Raw genomic sequence first — 20,165 nt, 5'->3', positions numbered from 1 at the left:
AGCTCCAGGTATCCGGGTTCCCGTTGCAGCTATTTGGTAAGTGCTATAGCTATTCGAATAAGGAGTTATCTGAAGCTATTTGCTCATCCCTAGTACTCTCCTATAAGGCCAGCTGCATGATAATACTCTGCTGACCACTGATGTAGATGTGGTCAGCGTATGGCGTTGTTATTGGATTTATTGCTGCATTTCATTAACTGTCCAGTTCAGTGTTTCATAGCTTCACCTTTATTTTCCCTTTTGTACTAATGATGTGGATTATATGCAGTATATGCAGGTGTTGTGAAGGGCATGAGTATATAAAGCAAGCTTTCATGAAGCATGCACGTGGCACAGCTATTGTTGTGGTATATGTGAGGGCGTTTGCCAGGGCTGCTTCTAAGTCCCAGTCCAACCCTGACACCAACACATCATGACAGATACAATCATGGTTGCTGCTTGCTTCAGAATACACTTCACTTTATCTTTGGTGATTATACCACGCTCATGTATTTTTATTTTATCAATCAGTACTTGTAAGGGACAGTGACATATTGCATGGTTGGAACTGTGTGAGAATCATACTATGTCATGGGTTGTGACTGTCATCATACTATGTGGTGGGCTGTGGGAGCCATCTTGCTTTGTGGGGGACTGTGGGGCCATCACATTTAGTGGGGGGCTATGGAGGCATCATATTGTGTGGAGAGGATTGTGGGGGCCATCATAATATGAAGGGGACTTTGGGAGCATCATAATGTATGGGGGGCTTTGCAGGCCATGTTTTGTGGGGACATTATGCTATGTGGTGGGGTAGGGAGACATCATACTGTGACGGCAGCTATGGTGGCCATTGTTTGCAGGGGCATCGTGTGGTATTGTATTATAGAGAGAACATCATATTGTGTGGGGGCTGTGGAGGCAATCAAACTTTGTAGGAGGCTGTGGTGGCATCTTAATGTGTGGGGATTGTACTGTGTGTGGGGGCATCATATTGTTTTAGGGAGTCTATTGTTTATTTGTCACTGTGTGTAAACATATTACATTTCTTTTTTTTAATATGTTCCTGATCAGTAATCCCCTGATGAAGCAGGGTTCCGACTATATGTGTGGGGTCTTTTTCCCACCTTGTCTGCTACTATGGAGTTTATATTTGTAACGGACTTGGTGCTGGAACCACTTTGCCATTGTAAAGCGGCCAGGGTGGTAGTCGTGGCAACGAGCTGTAGTGTTCCCACACCCTGGCACCTCACAGATGAACTATAGTGTCCCTGCTGCAATGTGTATAATGTGCACAACAAGACACTCACAGTTGTCAGAGTCCCCTCGGCTTCTGTCACTCCGGGTCCGTATCCACGAACTCCACAAACCATTCCAAAGACAATGTCCTTTCTCAACAGTTCAACTTTATTTAGCAGTAGGGTATCCATCATATATGCAGCACAGTGTACACAGAGTGGCATCGCTCCAGCTTTCCCTGTCTTCCTAGCAATCTCTGCTTTTCCTGTACAATCTCTGTCCTGTCTTAGCAATCTCTGCTCTTCCATGCCTTCCGGGCACCTTCTGTTCCTTCTCGGAATTCCTGCCATGCTTATGGCAATCCCTGCCTCATTTCTGGCAATCCCTGCCTCGCTTCCAGCAATCACTGCCTTTATCTGGACAATCTCTGTCCCTTTCAAGCAATCACTGCTCTTTTGGACAATCCTTGTCCCTTTCCAGCAATCACTGCTCTTTCAGAAAATCTCTGTCCCTTCCGTGATTCAGGCCTACCAGCTTTCTGCCATTCCCCTGGTCCAGCTTCAAGTTATAGGGTAACGGGCTCGCTGCCTCAGCTGCTCCCTAGTCCCTGCCATGAGTTTCGGATCCTCCTCGCAATGGTCCTGTTTAAAGGGAATCTATCACCCTATTTTAGCCCTATCAGTGCCGGCACCACCATCAGGGGCTTATCTACAGCATTCTGTAATACTGTACATAAGCCCCCGATGTAACCTGAAAGATAAGAAAAATGTGGCGCCCCTGAGGGTTCAGTCGCTACAGAGGTACTGCACCTCCTCCTGAGGTGTGATGCCCCACTATCCAGGTAAGGTTGAGACACCTGACCACACTCCAACACCTGCACCCAGTACAGACACTTTAGAATAGCGGAGCACTCTGTAAGTCAGCTGCTTTGGTTCACGAAGGGTGCTGGGGAAACGGGTGGAGCTTAGATTGCACAAGAGAGGGAAGACGGTTAGGAAGGGGTCAGTTAGAGAGAGAAGATCCCAGGAGAGGGATGGAGTGAAAGCAAGTGCTGCAGCAGACTCCTGTGATCTGGAGCTGCTGGCACGGGAAAGAGCAAGAGAAAGCCTAAAGGTGCTGTCACACTTAGCGATGCACCAGCGATCCCGACCAGCGATATGACGCGGTCAGGATCGCTGGTGCATCGCTAAGTGGTCGCTAGTGAGCTGCCACACAGGCAGATCTCACCAGCGACACAGCAGGGGTCGCTACTTACCTGTCAGACGAGGCGATCCTGACGTCCTCCCGCCAGCGTCCACACGTCGCTTGTCGGCGCCACAGGAAGCCCAGCAGGAAGCTAACGACGAGAAAAGGTGCAGGACGTTCTCGCGCGATCAGCGATGAGCAGCGGGGGAGCCGGTCGGAGGTAAGTATCAGACATACCAATATTGCTATAACGTCACAAAATCGGTGACGTTATAGCGATATCGCTTGCGATATTGCTAGCGATATCGCTTAGTGTGACAGGCCCTTAATTCTTCAGAAGGAAGATAGATTAGTACGGAACGAGGGGAGAAGAGAACTGAGGACAAGGGTGAGAGCAGAGCCCTTCCCTAAGCTAAAGCGCATGGTTCGGAGTCCGGTATCCGAAGTTGTATGGATGCTGATGGTCCTGCAGCAGAAACGGAAGGAATAGAAGTTGTCAGTCACCACTTTATTCCCACTTAAGACTTGGGGGCACAACAGCAACGTGTGTGAGCTGGGACCTGATTGTAGGAAGTCCCGGAAGCGGGCTACAGCTATCTGCCGTACGAGTGGAGTTCCAAGTAACATCTAGAAGGAGGAACTTGAGTTTAATTCACAACTACTTCAGTTTAAGCGCTAGTGAGGAGACGTTCAGGAAAGGCATATGTTGGAGGAGTGCTGGAAAGGTGTACTTTATCTTGCCTGGGAGTTGGCTGAGCCCCTGACCTGGAGGACACGACACCAAAGTGGGCATCTGTATGTGCAACAGACTCTGAGTAAAGCCTTGGAACTACAAGCCCTTTTGTCCTCCACTTATTCCTGCGCCACTCATCTAGCACTGCTACATCTCTGTGCCTAACACTGCACCATCTACCTCAACACCTATTACTACTGCCCTGGGACTACAGCTCCACCTGTGGGGAGCTTCAACATCATTGCTGCACTACACCATCTGTCCCAGAGAAGCAACCCTGCAGCGCTGGTCAAACTGACCAGAAACCACAGGTGGCGTCACGAATCATCTCAATAACTTTATCCCCATCACTCTACCCCTTTTACATTGACTGCCTGAGGCCACGGACCGGGTCACTGCCACTGTGACATCTCCCATTGAAATCAACGGGCCCGGCACCGAGTACCCCACGGCCTCTGGGGGCGAGTCAATTTTTGGCGTCACGAACAGGATGACGAAGCCCAGTACCACCGGGTCCTGTGTGCTGAAGATTTATTACATTGGATATTGCTGAAAATGTGCAAAAGAACCAAAATGATAGACTAAAATAGACTCTCAAAATGGCCACCGGAGCGGTGAAAAAGGGCGTGACAACATGGGTGGCTCTAAGAAAAGAGCGCAAACTGTCCTGGGCCTCCCCTGCCTGAACTTCTATGCAACAGCAACATGGCCCACCCCCAGAGGGGTTCGTATACTGGATTGGTATGGAGGAAGAGGAAGGATGCGCTGCCCCAGGAAGGAGGAGCAGAGCTGTGAGGCGGGAAGGGAGCCCAGAGAGAAACGAGAACGCCAGGACGCCATGATGGAAGGAGGACGGAGACCTGAAGAGCGCGAGGAAGAGGAGCTTGCCTTCCCGGCGCACTAGTTGAAGGCTCCGGCATCGCTTCCGTGATGGACCATCAGCAATTAGAAGAGGAGATCCCTATGCAGAACCGCAGCCTGCAGCTGAAGCAGGAGGCTCTGCGGACCTTGGATCGGCAACGCACCCAGGAGGGGCCTGCAGAAACCGTACCTCCACCACCGGTACCCGCCACGGCTGCACCGGCTCTCCCCCAGGCAGCACCTGTGAAACCTGCAGCCGCTGCGATGCCATCGGCAGCGCCCGCCATCACCTCCACACCACTACCGCCGCTGGGTGCTGCCTGCCAGGAGGAGTTACCTGAGGGCCCAGAAGCTGACTATGAAGCAGAGACTGTGTTCCTGCCCGGACCTGGCGCAGCCGCGCAGGTCCCACCGAAGGCCTCAGCAGACCCTGAGCTAGCACCAGCTCTACCCCAGTTGCCGCCCGCTGACCAGGCAGCTCCAACAACCACCAGCTGCCGTCCAGTGCCTGCACCGGAGCCAAAACACCACCGGGAAGCGTCAGGTATGACCGCCACCCCTGCAGCCGGGGAGACCCCTGAGTTCCCGTCCGCCCCAACGTCCGGGCAGGTTGTGCTGGATCTGGCCTGGGACCAGGATACTAGTCCGTGGGGGGAAACACTAGAACCCCTGGCAGTGGTGCCTCTGTCTGCTGTTGGCAGAGGCTGGTCTCTAGAGGAGGAGGAGGAAGAAACCTAATGTCAGCAGCAGATCCGCAAGCTGGTAGCGGAACAGCGGGAGCAATGGAGGCTGGCAGTGCTGGGCCCTGACCATGATAAGCAACAAAAGGCCCGCGCTGGGCACTATGGTCCTCGGGACTTGGCAGGGTGGGGTCGGGTCCTAAATTTTAACCTGGAAAAGGGATTTGGTTTCATCTCGGACCCCAAGAGAATCTCGGACCTCTGAGTCGCAGAGATGTAGAGTCCCACCTCCGGAGGGGACACCTCGCCCGTGATCTACACCGGGGGGATTATGTGACATTTACCCGCGATGAGGGGCTACACGGCTGGAATGCCCTGAATGTGTGCCGCATCCCGGAGGAGTTCATAGCGGCCTATGAAAAAGGACATGCTTACATTCCTCTGGCAGAGGCAGTTCCCACCGTGGTATATGTACCAACCAAGGCCAAGCAGGCCACATCCACGGAAGTGAAACACCCTCTTGTTCAAGTGGTTGCCCCTGCTGTGAAACAGGCAGTGGTTCCACCAGCTGTCAGGCCAAAGACCAGGGCAGCCATTCCCCAATCCCAACAGGAGGACTATGGACAATATGTTATGCCGCCAGGGAGTGGACACCCTGACAAACTCCCCTGGAAGCAAAAGAAATCTGCTTCCACCACCCTAGGGGGGGAAACAAATAAGTACATTCCCAAGTGACTGAACTGTTACCCAGGAGGGTATGGGCACAATTGTACCCTCATTGTTTGTTTTTTCTTGCTGTTTTTCTTGCCTCAGTTTGGCATTAATCTGCTCTGATACAGAGACTGAGCGATCATGAACTTGGAGTGATCCAAAAACTTTGCTGTACATAGTCTGCGCCTCTTAAGGTGCTCTCTCTTGGTTTTACTCAAACCTCAACACAGGACTACGTCAGACCTGAAGCATTTGCAAGAATTATTGCTGTTTTACCGTGAAGTCTTTTATATTGTGCCTTATAAAAATGTTGGTAGAAATGTTTAGCTATCTGATTAGGAGTGAATATGTTGCAGAATCTAGCTTAGGAGCAATGCTTAATAAAAATGTGAAGTTTTGAATAAAAATTTGAATCCAGGTGACGAACCAAGGTCAGCGGTTGTCACCAAGGCAGCACTTCCGGTTGTAGTAGCAAAACTAAAGTTATCTTAGGTAACGTTGGAAGTAAAATGCCTCTCTTAGGAGAAGAAGTTTGTTTAATGATATAAGTAATGTTTCCTGCTGGCAGTATTGTTAAAATAAAATTTTGTATGCTCCTTATGTAACACCCTTTGTTTCACTTGCAGCCCACGGACATGCTGTGTTTAACGGGGGGGTGGTGCCCCTGAGGGTTCAGTCGCCACAGAGGTACTGCACCTCCTCCTGAGCTGTGGTACCCCACTATCCAGGTAAGGTGGAGACACCTGACCACACTCCAACACCTGCACCCAGCACAGACACTTTAGAATAGCGGAGCACTCTGTAAAGGTACTGTCACACTTAGCGATGCACCAGCGATCCCGACCAGCGATATGACGCGGTCAGGATTGCTGGTGCATCGCTAAGTGGTCGCTAGTGAGCTGCCACACAAGCAGATCTCACCAGCAACATCGCAGGGGTCAGGGGTCGCTACTTACCTGTCAGACGAGGCGATCCTGACGTCCTCCCGCCCGCATCCACGCGTCGCTCGTCTCCACAGCAGGAAGCCCAGCAGGAAGCTGACGACGAGAAACGGTCCAGGACGTTCTCGCGCGATCAGCAATAACCAGCGGGTGAGCCGTCGGTGGTAAGTATCAGACATAGCGATATCGCTAGCAATATCGCGATAATGTCACAAAAAACAGTGACGTTATAGCGATATTGCTAGCGATATCGCTTAGTGTGACAGGCCCTTAAGTCAGCTGCTTTGGTTCACGAAGGGTGCTGGGGAAGCAGGTGGAGCTTAGATTGCATAAGAGAGGGAAGAAGGTTAGGAAGGGGTCAGTTAGAGAGAGAAGATCCCAGGAGAGGGATGGAGTGAAAGCAAGTGCTGCAGCAGACTCCTGTGATCTGGAGCTGCTGGCACGGGAAAGAGCAAGAGAAAGCCTAATTCTTCAGAAGGAAGATAGATTAGTACGGAACGAGGGGAGAAGAGAACTGAGGACAAGGGTGAGAGCAGAGCCCTTCCCAAAGTTAAAGCGCATGGTTCGGAGTCCGGTATCCGAAGTTGTATGGATGCTGATGGTTCTGCAGCAGAAACCGGAGGAATAGAAGTTGTCACCACTTTATTCCCAGTTAAGACTTGAGGGCACAATAGCAACGTGTGTGAGCCGGGACCTGATTGCAGGAAGTCCCCGAAGCGGGCTACAGCTATCTGCCGTATGAGTGGAGTTCAAAGTAACATCTAGAAGGAGGAACTTAAGTTTAATTCACAACTACAAGTACTTCAGTTTAAGCGCTAGTGAGGAGACGATCAGGAAAGGCATATGTTGGAGGAGTGATGGAAAGGTGTACTCTATCTTGCCTGGGAGTTGGCTGAGCCCCTGACCTGGAGGACACGGCAACGAAGTGGGCATCTGTATGCGCAATAGACTCTGAGTAAAGCCTTGGAACTACAAGCCCTTGTGTCCTCCACTTATTCCTGCGCCACTCATCTAGCACTGCTACTTCTCTGTGTCTAACACTGCATCATCTACCTCAACACCTATTACTACTGCCCTGGGACTAAGCTCCACCTGTGGGGAGCTTCAACATCATTTCTGCACTACACCATCTGTCCCAGAGAAGCAACCCTGCAGCGCTGGTCAAACTGACCAGAAACCATAGGTGGCGTCACGAATCATCTCAATAACTTTATCCCCATCACTCTACCCCTTTTACTGTACATTGACTGCCTGAGGCCACGGACCGGGTCACTGCCACTGTGACATCTCCCATTGAAATCAACGGGCCCGGCACCGAGTACCCCACAGCCTCTGGAGGCGAGTCAAAAACAAGTTAGATTATACTCACCCTGGCGTCCGGTCCGCTCCGATGGGTGTCACGGTTCCGTCCGGCACCTCCCATCTTCATATGATGCCATCCTCCTTCTTACTTCTGCCGCGGCTACTACGCAGGCGTACTTTCTCTGCCCTGTTGAGGGCAGAGTAAAGTACTGCAGTGCGCAGGCACCGGACCTCTCTGACCTTTCCCGGCACCTGCGCACTGCAGTACTTTACTCTGCCCTCAACAGGGCAGATAAAGTACACCTGCGCCGGAGCAGAAGTAAGAAGGAGGACTGCATCGTATGAAGATGGGAGGCGCCAGCCCGGTCCGCGACACCCACCACCCCCGCCCCCCGATGAGTATAATATAACTTGTTTTTCTTATCTTTCAGGTTACATCGGGGGCTTATCTACAGCATTACAGAATGCTGTAGATAAGCCCTTGATGGCGGTGCCGGCAGCTAAAATGGGGTGATAGATTTCCTTTAAGCTGGTGACCGCCTGCACGACACTCAGCCTGGGGTCCCTTCCTGCCTTAGTAGCTTCACCCCCATGGCTGTCAGACTGTCTCTTCTCACTACTTCATCTACTCTGCACTGACCTCTTGCCCTGGGACAGGCTGCACAGGCTCTGCTCACTAACCAGGAAGTGTCTGCACTATATCCTGTTGCTCTACACTACACTGTAAACTCCTCCATATGGAGGGAAAAGCCCTATGCTGACTAAACCTACTCTAAACTCGGATTCCTTATCACTAATGTGACCCACTAATCTAATCCCAATATTGTCCTATGCTATCTTCTATTCTATCCCTACTTTTACACACAACACATATCAAATACATTCACATTGCAGTACATAAACATTACAGCAACATTACATTAGTAAATGACAAGGTACCGCACGTAATTCATGTGTACAGTGTCCAAAGCGGGGAAGACACATGACTGACTCCATCACCTCCTTACATTATGATCTGAGGAGAGCCTGGAGGGGAGTGACTAGGTCCCTCACAACATCCAACTTTGTTGTGGTTACGGACAACCTACTTTAAGACTGACCACTTACTTTAACCCATTTCTAACATTTGTCATAATAATATGTCCCTGTGCCTGTTTGACCAGGGATGGATTATTACGTTATTGCAATTGCCCTCGCACACGGGCTGTGCGCGGGCGATCACCACTGTGAGTCAGCTGATTCTGACAGCTGACACCCGGCAATAAGTGCCAGGAGCAGTCACGCACTGCTCCCGACACTTTAACCCCCTAAATGCTGCCATCAAATGTGATCGCAGCATTCTGTGAGCCAGCACAGGGACAACAGCCTCTCTGCCCTTGGATCTGAGACCCCGCAGTGTGAGGAGGGGTCTGGATCGGGTCTGGATCGTTGCCATGGTGACCCGATGACATCATGATCACTAGAGGTCACTAGAGCTAGGAAAGTTGCAGTGCATGGTCAGCAACTTTCTCTGTCAGATCTAAGCTGACAGTTTGTACAGCACAGAGATGCTGCTGCATCCCTATGCTATACAAGCGATCAGCCTGCAAAAAATTATAGTCCCACAGTGGGACAAAGTAAAAAAAAGTAACAATATTTTTTTAAGTAATTGTAAATATATATATATATATATATATATATATCAAAAATAATAAAAAATCTAAAGATATTGTATCTATAAATATTTGTTTGAAAAAAACAACAAAAGTACACTGATTTGGTATTGCCGCGTCTGCAATGACCCGACTTATAAAACTGTCCCACTAGTTTACCTCTTTAGTGAACACCATAAAAAAAATAAAACAAGGCAATAAAACAATGCTTTATCATCATCAAAAAAGTGGAATAAAGCACGATAAAAAAAGACTTATATTAATAAACATGGTACCGCTGAAAACATAATCTTGTCCCGCAAAATACAAGCCGCCATACAGCGCTATCAGCGGAAAAATAGAAAAGTTGTAGCTCTTGGAAAAAAGCGATCTAAAAATAATTATTTTCCCCTTCTCCCATCTCAGCACCATCTGAAAGAGGGTATCCGCCCATCAAGGACAGGAAACCTACTGAATAAAAGGGTGGTACCTTTCCTCAAGATCAGTTTTGGTTTCCTGTCCTTGTGGGAACCTGAGAAGTGAGCAGTATTTGACTTACCCATGATCTGGAGGGTGTCCAGGATAGGATACCTTCTGGAGGGTGAGGTGTGATAGGTTATGTAGATATCATTTTGTGTATATTTCTATTTCACTGATTTTCATAATGTTTTCTTGTTGCCTTGTATCATTTTGTGTATTCCCCTATTATCTGGAGTCTCAATTACCTTCCAAAAGGCTGATAAATTAATTAGCTCACTTACTGTCTGCAGCCTGACTGTACATAGTGTGTGTTTATCTTTGTCTATTGATGTGTACTGATATGCTAATTGTGCATTGTATTATGAGACTAGTTTGTTGACTTCTAAAGAGGGAACAGAATGTGAGGGTGTACTGAAGGACACTGGGTAATTCTAAAAATAGCTTACCTTTCTGGGGTATAAAAGACCCTGAGATGGAGAGACCACATCTCATCTCATCACACAGCTCGTCAGAAAGAAAGGGAAGCGTATGGACCCATTCTATCCTCTGGCTGCTGGTTATTGGACTCTCATCTCCCTGGACATTTTATCCTGTTACTGAACTGCATTCATGTTCTGGACTATTGTATCCTCAGTGTGGTGGATTGTTTATGGACCTTCTATTTTTGCCTATAATAAAGGCCCTGGGATTGTTCACACTTCCCTCGCTCTGTTGATTGTGTGATACTGGGGAAGGACCCCGTGACATGAGGTAAGACTTGCCAGGAGGTCAGTGCGATGCCATGCAGGCAGAGACCTCTTGGATCAAAGTCTCTGGCCAACACAGAGTCCCAGGACTGTGCGCTCTGGGGTTTCTGGAGCGCCCTCCGGGTCTCTGCACATGCGGGGTGCACTGGTGGAATTCCAGTGCGCCCTGATGAGTGCGCTGGAAGGCGCGGCCTCCCGAGTCTGCACATGCGGGACGCGGGGCAGATATCCAGCTTGTCCCGATGATGTAGCACGCTGAAAGCTACAGCGGCCATCCGGGTCTGCGCATGTGCAGGGCTGGCTGAGGATCCCTGCCCACAGCGCGCTGGATTCAACGACTGGAAGTCTGGGGCTGGATGGAGGTGACCTGGGCCATCCCGATATAAAAGGGGATGTGCCCAGGATTATGATGGCAATTCTGCGGCAGTCGTGAACATGGATGTACAGTAAGAGCCACCGCTACAGCATCAGCGGCCACGGCAGCAGCTACCACAGCAGCAGCCAACACAGAATCGCTATCACCAGGGACGCAGTAGCAGCAGTCAAGCAAACAGCAGGACCAGCCTGAAGAGCAAGGCAGGTGATGAGCCCACCTCTAGGAAAAAACGTTCTTCTGAACCCATCCAACCTCCATCTCCGGTACCCTAGATTGATGAGTTGAATGGTGAGGGATCTACGTGAAAGTTCACCATATTAAATGTGTCCCCCCTTTCTCTATGTAATTTTACTAGGGAAGGACCCTGAAACGTAGCTCCAAGCAGAACAATAAAGAGTGTGCTATGCGTAAGGGAGGGTTACCCAGCATATATTGTAAAAGACTCTGTCGTGATTGCATACAACAGACCGTCTTCAGAGGAAACCCCTGGGTTTGTTATGGACCTAAAGGCCATAAATAGATCAGACATCCAGGAGTCATTAAAATACCTAATGGGACAAAAAGAGGAGGAAAAATCAGGACTACAATCATCTGCGTTTGAGAGTGCAGTAACATTACAGGATAGGGAGGATTCTGATTTCTCCGGCTCCTCCTCCTCTGATTATGAGACAGGAGAAGGCCTGTTTTACAGCAGAGGACACAGACAGGCTGGTAAGAGAAATCAGGTCAACTATGGGCATAGCTGATCCCAAGACCCCTAGAACAATCCAGGACATTGTGCTTGGGGGGCTTGGAACAGAGGAAAAGGTGCTCCTTTCTGGTGAATGAAAAGGTAACGATGCTCATTAGAAAAGAAACTGAAGAGACCCAAAAGGAAGGTTCCACTATCATCTTTGTCAAAGAGGAGATGTCCGTTTGACGAAGAAGAAGTAGGCGTATGGGAGAAAACTCCTAAAACTGATGTGACGGTAGCAAAATCAGTAAACAAGTGTACATTGCCCTTTGAAGACCTAGGGGCTCTTAAAGACCCCCTGGATAAGAAGGCAGAGGTTTTCTTGAAGCAGAAATGGGAGTCGATAAAACCAGCAACCTGCACGGCTAGGTCCATGAAGGTGTGGCTACAGCAGCTAGAGGACCAACTAAGAAAAACACCCCTAGGGAGAAGATCTTGGCAAACCGCTGATGCAGGGAGTGGTTGCCTTCCTAGTTGACACCTCGGCAGATTCGGTCAGGTTGGCAGCTACGTGAGCAAATCTATCAAATGCGGCCCACAGAGACTTGTGGCTCAAGAGCTGGCTAGGGGATGCCCAGTCCAAGGCCAGACTATGTTCAGTCCCATGTGAAGGAAAATATATTTTCGGCCAGGCTCTGGATGATATCCTGGATAAAGAAGCGGATAAGAAAAAAAGCTTTCTCAATGTATCTCTTCCACAATACAAGAGTTCCTTTCGTAGGAGGAAGTATAACAGGAACAAACCCCTTAGAGAACAAGGGAGGTGGAAGGAGAACAAATCAAGTAGCAGAGGCTACATGTTTGGGGGCCCCTTGGCAGGAAGCCAAAAGTCCTCTAAGTGACGGGCTTCCCCAGGTACCTGGAAGGTTGTCCCACTTCCAACCTGCCTGGGAGGAAAATCTCTTCCAATACCTGGTTCCTAAATATAATAAAATCAGGACTAATACTAGAGTTCAAGTTCACTCCCAGGCACAGCTTCAAGATCTCGTCACCCAGGACTGAAAGAACAACAGGCCCTAGAGGCGGTGTTAGGCTTACTGCATAAACAAGTTCTGGTGGTAGAGGTACTGGTTCAGCAGTGGGGGAAGGGTTTTCATTTCCCTTGTTCCTGATAAGGAAACCCGACCAGTACTTCAGGACTATTGTCAACCTGTGGAGTCTGAACAAGTTTTTGGTCTACAGACCATTCGAGATTAAGTCAATAAAATCAGCTATAAAGATCCATGTCCCAGTCCATCAGAGAGACCAGCAGTACCTGAAAGTAGCAGTGTATATGGACAGGCACTTCCAATACAGGGCACTACCCTTCGGTCTATACATGGTCCCAAGGATTTTCACCAAGATAATTCTGGAGGTGACTGCACATTTTCGAGAACAAAATATGTTGATAGTGCCATATCTGGACGATTTTGTGGTAATCAGCAGGTCAAAGCAGGACTGCAGTCGCCAGCTGGGAAAGATTCAAACCACTCTGATTCGGCCAGGATAGATGATAAATATGGAGAAGTCGAGACTGCAGCCCCTAAAGGTTCCGTCTTTCTTAAAACTTTTTTGGATCGGAGGAACAAGCCTGTCATGTATTAGAGAAAAAGAAAAACTGGATCATAGCCACTGTAGTAGCAGCAGTTACCAACCCGGTCATGACTATGAGGAAGGATATGTCTCAACTAGGAACAATGACTTCCTGTATTCTGGCGGTCCAGTGGGCCCAGATTTACTAAAGGAGTTTACAACAAGATGTCCTAGAAGGGGAAAGAGCACTAAAAGGTTGTTTAGAAGGGAAGGTTATCCTTTCCTAAAGAGCAATCAATTCCATGGCTTGGTGGCAGGACTCAAGGAATCTGTCCCAGGGAATCCCATGGTCCTATCGGGTAACAGACATGATCGTGATGGATGCGGACTCGGAAGGGTGGGGAGCACATCTCAAAGATAGCATAGTCCAGGGTATATGGTTAGAGACAGCAGTCGACCACTCCTCAAACATGAAAGAGCTACTGGTGGTAAAAAGAGTAGTAGTAGAATTCCTTCCCCATCTAGAGGGGCGCCACATTCGAGTAATGTCAGACAACCGGTCAACGGTCGCTTATATCAACCATCAGGGGGCTCAAGATCTTGGGCCCTAATGCTGCTATCACAGTCAATTCTCCAGTTCATGGAAATACTTCAATTGAGGCTAACCACACTGCATACAAGAGGGAAGAACGAAGAAGCAGATTTCCTCAGCTGGAATACCCTGAGGCAAGGAGAATAGAAACTGGATCCACAAGTTTTTCAGCAGATTGTAGATTGATGGGGCAGCCAGAGAGAGACCTGTTTGCCAACAGAAAAAAAAACAAGAAAACAAAGATCTTCTGTTCTTTGAACCCAAGAGAAAGACCATATGCAGTGGATGCACTACAGATTCCTTGGGATTTCAGGCTTGCTTACACATTTCCCCTGTTGGTGTTGATTCTGGCAGTCCTGAGCAAGATTCGGGAGGAGAAAGTGATGGTCATCCTCATTGCTTTTTTTTTGGCCCAAAAGGCCATGGTTCTCATGGATGAGGAGAATGTCCTTATCAGATCCCTGTATTCTCTCGGATACTCTGGGTCTCCTCAGTTAGGGCCCAGTGTCTCATCCTCAGAGGTCAGGTCTGCATTTGACGGCCTGGATTTTGAGAGGGAACTATTGATCCACACGCTAGTTTCAATATTTCAATCTTTGGGTATCTTATTCTTGCTCTATACATTGACTTATTGGCATGGCAGGGTTTCTCACGACAGGTATCGATACCAATCTGGGTGTCTGAGGCTATAGATGCTTTTTCTGGTAGAAATTATACGCAAAAGAAATACGTCCACTCCTTCAATGCGGCCTTAAAGAATTAACAAAAATGTATAAAGCTCAAATAGATTCCTGGTGGGAAGTACAGAGTCTTGACAATTATATAAAATCAGGTATTGTCCCCAGACATCTCAGAATTACACTCTCACCAGGCTATCGCTATAAAAATCCCAGCCTCATAGCTAGATTGGGAAAAAGAAGCCACAGAGTGTTCAATAAGACTAATGAGACTTTTGCTAGATGAAGTAAAACAGAACTTATCTGTCTTAAATGAAGCTTTGAGAGAACAGATAAAAGTAACAAAGAAATTATCTTCTGAACCAGACTTCACTAAAAAAAGAAACCCAATTACGGAATACTGTGGAAAGATTCCAGTATCATCTGAAAGAAAACAAACATAAGTTTTTTATAAGAGACATTCAAGAATTTAAAGAAAATGAGGCATATTTTTTTTCAACAGTCAGATTTTCTAGGAAAACAGAAACTGACATTTCTTCCTCTGAAGCAGAGGTCTCGGACAGTGACAATAGGCTAAACAATTCGAGAGGGAGGGGAACTACCGTATTTTCCCACGTATAAGACGACCAGACGTATAAGACGACCCCCCAACTTTTCCAGCTAAAATAGAAAATGTTCTTAAAAGTCGGGGGTCTTCTTATATGCCATGTGTCATCTTATATGCCGGGTGCGGGGGAGTGGTCCCGATGACAAAGGGAGGGTGTACGTGGAGTTATCCCCCTCTTACCTCATTGGTGGCAGCGGTGCTGTCTGCGGGTCTCTGTGCTGGGGATCGGCGGCTACTCCATCTGCACTGTGGTGGCTCTGTGCTGGGGATCGGCGGCGGCTCCTCTTTGTTCAGCGTGGGGGCGCTGTGCTGGGGGGCGGCTGTGGAGGCTCTCTGTCCAGCGTCAGGGCTCCTCCGGCATTTCCCCAAAGCCTGGAGGCCCAGGCAGCTCCATTGCTGCGATGCGGTGGCCTCCCTGAAAATGGCCGCCGGAGCCCGTGTATGCTAAGATTCAGATCTCGTCTCCCGAGAGAGGGAGATAATTACTTCACGTGATCTAGACTGTATGCTTCTGTTAATACATCCTAGAATTGCATTTGCCTTTTTTGCTGCTGCATCACACTGTTGACTCATATTCAGTCTGTGATCTATTAGTATACCCAAGTCTTTTTCACATGTGCTGTCACTTAGCCCTATTCCTCCTATTCTATATATGCTTTTTTCATTTTTATTGCCCAGATGTAGTATTGTGGGAATATTGGATGATCTTCTCCATGATGTTCACCTATTTTATTATATCATTTAGGTGATCCAGACCCTAATTCAGAAGGTCTAGGCCACTTTACTGACCTTAAGAACAAAAGTTCTAAAATGCCTCCATCAATGGGGGATATGGGTTCTATAGACATATTCCTCAATTTGGTCACTGAGGATATGATGAAATTGTCAACAATACAACACAGGAGTCAACATTATCTATGGCTTCCTTGGAAAGGTTTTCACGTCTCCAAGGTGATTTTGCGTTTCAAACGCCAGATATGCACTCCAAAGACAGGACATGCGGTCCATAAACCGGAAGCGTGTCACACGCCGTGGGCGTGTATTGGTTGACGCGACTCCCGGCTCCTTTATTTAAACTACATTGGTGGGGATATCAGTAATGGGGGGCTGAATGTGAGAGAATGGGGGTATTGTGGGAGAAGGAGGACAGGGCAATGGGGGGTGGGAATGTGAGAGGATGGGGTATTGTGGGGGCTGAAGTGGAGGAGGAGGACGGGGCACTGGAGGCTGAATGTGAGAGGATGGGGGTGCAGAGACAGTGACACGACAGCGCAGTCCTGGGGACCACAGTGGCAAGCCGGGGCCCCTGAGTGTGGTAAAGAGACTTCCCAGTGTGCGCAACATCGTTGCTGCGGAGAGACAGACGGTGTATCTTACAGAGACTCAGAGCAGGAAAGACTCAGATTCACAGTGTCTCCCTGCTCTTTGCTTTAACGCCTGAGGTACCAGCTTCATCCAGAGGAGAGACTACAGAGACTGCAAGCGCCGCTGTTGTCGGTGCCAATGTGGGAGAAAGAGACCCTTCAATCAAGCTTTCCCCGGACTGATAAGTTATAAGAATTCCAGTTTAACCGTTTCAACAATGCATTACTGTTTAATAGTTTTCTTTAATCTATTTTGCTGTTTATATTGTTTACTCTGTCACATTTAATCCCCCACTGCTTCTCCCTGCGTGGAGAGTATATTCCCTGTAAATAAACCCTTTAACTCTAGGTCTGTCTCTGATCCATGGCGACATCCTCAGCACCTGCAGCATATTACAACTACTCAGGTCTCTTCATCAGGCATAGAATAATGCAAAATCTATGAATAGAAATTAGGCTCTTCATCAGGCATAGAAATTATTCTATGCCTGATGAAGAGACCTGAGTAGTAGCTTGCAATTTGTTACCATCTTTTCAGTTAGCCATTAAAAGGTATAAACCACTGAGGACTCTCAATTCTAAATATTTTTATATCTACTGGCTAACACGGTACAAAGATATACATCTTTCCTGTATCGGAATCCGTTGAAGCGTTCCCGAGTTATTACCTCATAAAGTGACAGTGGTCAGAAGTGTAAAAATTGGCCTGGTAATTAACGTGTAAACCATCTTCAGGCTTCAGGGGTAAAGGGGTTAAAGATAACCTGTCAGCAGGATTTTGCTGTGTAAATTACAGATAGGGCCATATTATTGCTGTAATACTGATTAAAATGATACCTGCTGTGAAGTAATTGTTTTGTAATTCTTGTGTAATGAGTTTTTAAAGTTTTGCTATAATCATATCTTCGTTCATCGCGGTCCAGAACTTTGGGCACTCTCTTTTCTTGTTGCTCTGGCCTCTCCATCCTCCACCTGTTTGAGTGATATGTCACTAATCCTTCAGTGACCTGTGTTGTGAATTCGCTTTCTGGCCTCCCTCTGGTTATTACTGAAGGTAGTGGAGCTGGTCTGGTTGACAAAGGGGTTCCGAGTTCTCTTTCTGGGCTCCCTCTGGTGGTTACTGGAGATAATGGAGCTGATCTGATTGACAGAGGCTTGCCACCTGATAATGAGGATGACAATTGGAGATCTGGGGTCTCAAATTGGGATTTAAGACAGCCGGCTCCCTCTATCCCTGCTGGTGATTTTCTTCCTGTGCCTCCTGAGGTCTTATGTCTCCAGCTCTGTCCCTGCATGTTCAGCTAAGTGGTACATTTGCTATTCTGTTTGCATTTGATCTGGTTTTGTCTCTCTCTGTTTTGTGTGGGTCAGCCAGCTCCGGCTGGGGCTGCGATGAATCACCGCCCATATGTTACTGCTTGTGCCAGTTTGTTTTGTCCTCTGTTAGATTGGTCTCTTTTTGTTCCGCTTTCAGAATATACCAGAGTGCTGACATAGTAGGGGGCAAAGTCGTGTGACTTTATTATAATTATTATTATTATTGTGCATTTGTATAGCGCCATTTATTCCATGACGCTTTACATGTGAAAAGGGGAAATACAGACAAGTATAATAAACATGTGTAAGACAAGGGACACACAAGTACATAAGGAGAGGGGACCCTGCCCGCAAGGGTTCACAGTCTACAGGGATGGGTGAGGATACAGTAGGAGAGGGTAGAGCAGGTCATGCGGTGGTTCAGTAGACCGAGGATCATTGCAGGCTGTAGGCTTGTCGGAACAGGTGGGTCTTCAGGTTCTTCTTGAAGGTTTCCGTTGATGGTGAGAGTCTGATGTGTTGTGGCAGAGTTCCAGAGTATGGGGGAAGCACGGGAGAAGTCTTGTATGCGGTTGTGGGAAGAAGAGATAAGGGGAGAGTAGAGAAGGAGATCTTGAGATGATCAAAGGTTGCGTGTGGGTAGGTACCTGGAGACCATGTCACGGATGTATGGAGGAGACAGATTGTGGATGGCTTTGTTTGTCATGGTTAGGGTTTTGAATTGGAGCCTCTGGGCAATAGGAAGCCAGTGAAGGGCCTGGCATAGGGGGGAGGCTGGGGCGTAGCGGGGAGACAGGTGGATTAGTCGGGCAGCAGAGTGTAGGATGGACTGGAGTGGTGCCAGAGTGCTTGAGGGGAGGCCAGAGAGGAGGAGGTTGCAGTAGTCGAGGCGGGAGATAAGAGCATGCACTAGTGTTTTTGTGGTTTCGTGGTTGAGGAATGAGCGGATCCGGGAGATATTTTTGCGTTTGAGGCGGCAGGAGGAGGCGAGGGCTTGGATATGTAGCTTGAAAGAGAGCACAGAGTCGAGGATCACCCCAAGGCACCGAGCCTGCGGGACTGGGGAAAGAGAGCATCCATTGACATTGATGGATAGGTCTGGTGGAGGGGTAGAGTGAGATGGGGGAAAGATGATGAATTCTGTTTTGTTCATGTTCAGTTTGAGAAAGTGAGCAGAGAAGAAGGCTTAGATAGCAGACAGACATTGTGGGATTTCGATCAGTAAGGAGGTGAGGTTGGGTCCAGATAGGTAGATCTGCGTGTCATAAGCATAGAGGTGATACTGTAAACCGTGGGATTCTATGAGCTGTCCCAAGCCTTATGTATGGATGGAGAATAGTAAGGGTCCTAGGACAGAGCCTTGAGGAACACCTACAGACAGGGGGCGAGGTGAGGAGGTGGTGTGTGAGAGGGAGACACCGAATGTTCGGTCTGTTAGATATGACGAGATCCAGGATAGGGCCAAGTCTGTGATGCCAAGAGATGAGAGAATCTGTAGCAGGAGGGAATGGTCCACGGTGTCAAGGACAGGTCCAGGAGAAGAAGGACGGAGTAGTGTCGCTTGCTCTTGGCGGTTAGTAAGTCGTTAGTGACTTTAGTTAGGGCAGTTTCAGTTGAGTGATGCGGTCGGAAGCCAGATTGTAACCGGTCAAAGAGGGAACAGGAGGAGAGGTGGGAGGACAGTTCAAGATATACATGCTGTTCCAGTAGTTTTGAGGCGTAAGGGAGAAGAGATATCGGGCGATAGTTAGACACAGAGGATGGGTCAAGGGAGGGCTTTTTGAGATTGGGTGTGATTGAGGCATGTTTGAAGGATGAGGGAAAGACACCATTTGTAAGTGAAAGGTTGAAGAGGTGTGTTAGAGATGGGATGAAGACTGTGGCCAAGTTAGGGATGAGGTGGGACGGGAGTGGGTCGAGGGCACAAGTGGTGAGGTGTGACTTCAGTGTTTTTGTGCATCAGATGTGTTGGACTTTTTGCAGGCTTTTTTGCCTGATTGCAGACAGTGTCTTTCCTTTCCTGTCCTGTCTAGTCAGTGTGGGCCCCATCATTTGCTCAGTCTATTTTCCTGCCTGCATTTGTGTTTTCATCTTTTCTCACCGACAATATATGTTTGGGGGCTATCTATTCCTTTGGGGTCTGCTCTGGGGCAGTTTAGATTTCCCCTTTCTTGCTTTAGGTTTAGTTAGCTCTACGGCTGTGCCGAGGCATCTAGGATCATCGTATGTACGCTCCACGGCTACTGCTAGTTGTGTGGATAGGATCAGGGAAGTAGCATAGCTACCGGGGGGGCGGTGGCCCTGGGCCCCACGCTGTGAGGGGGCCCACCGGAGCTACGCTACACTACACCACTATTCTGCGGCAGAGCAGGGAGAATCGATCTCCCTACTCTGCTGCCCGGCCCCTATGGACCCCTGAGAAGGCGGTGGGGGGCCTCGCTGCCAGCAGTGGGCCCCCCACCTCTCAGCCAGCAATGTCATCCTGTGCTTTTCTGTGCG

The sequence above is a fragment of the Dendrobates tinctorius genome, unplaced genomic scaffold (genome assembly GCF_039654945.1).
Source record: "Dendrobates tinctorius isolate UK_male_01 unplaced genomic scaffold, ASM3965494v1 ptg000103l, whole genome shotgun sequence".
Classification (NCBI taxonomy): domain Eukaryota; kingdom Metazoa; phylum Chordata; class Amphibia; order Anura; family Dendrobatidae; genus Dendrobates; species Dendrobates tinctorius.
This window is presented reverse-complemented; position numbering follows the sequence as displayed.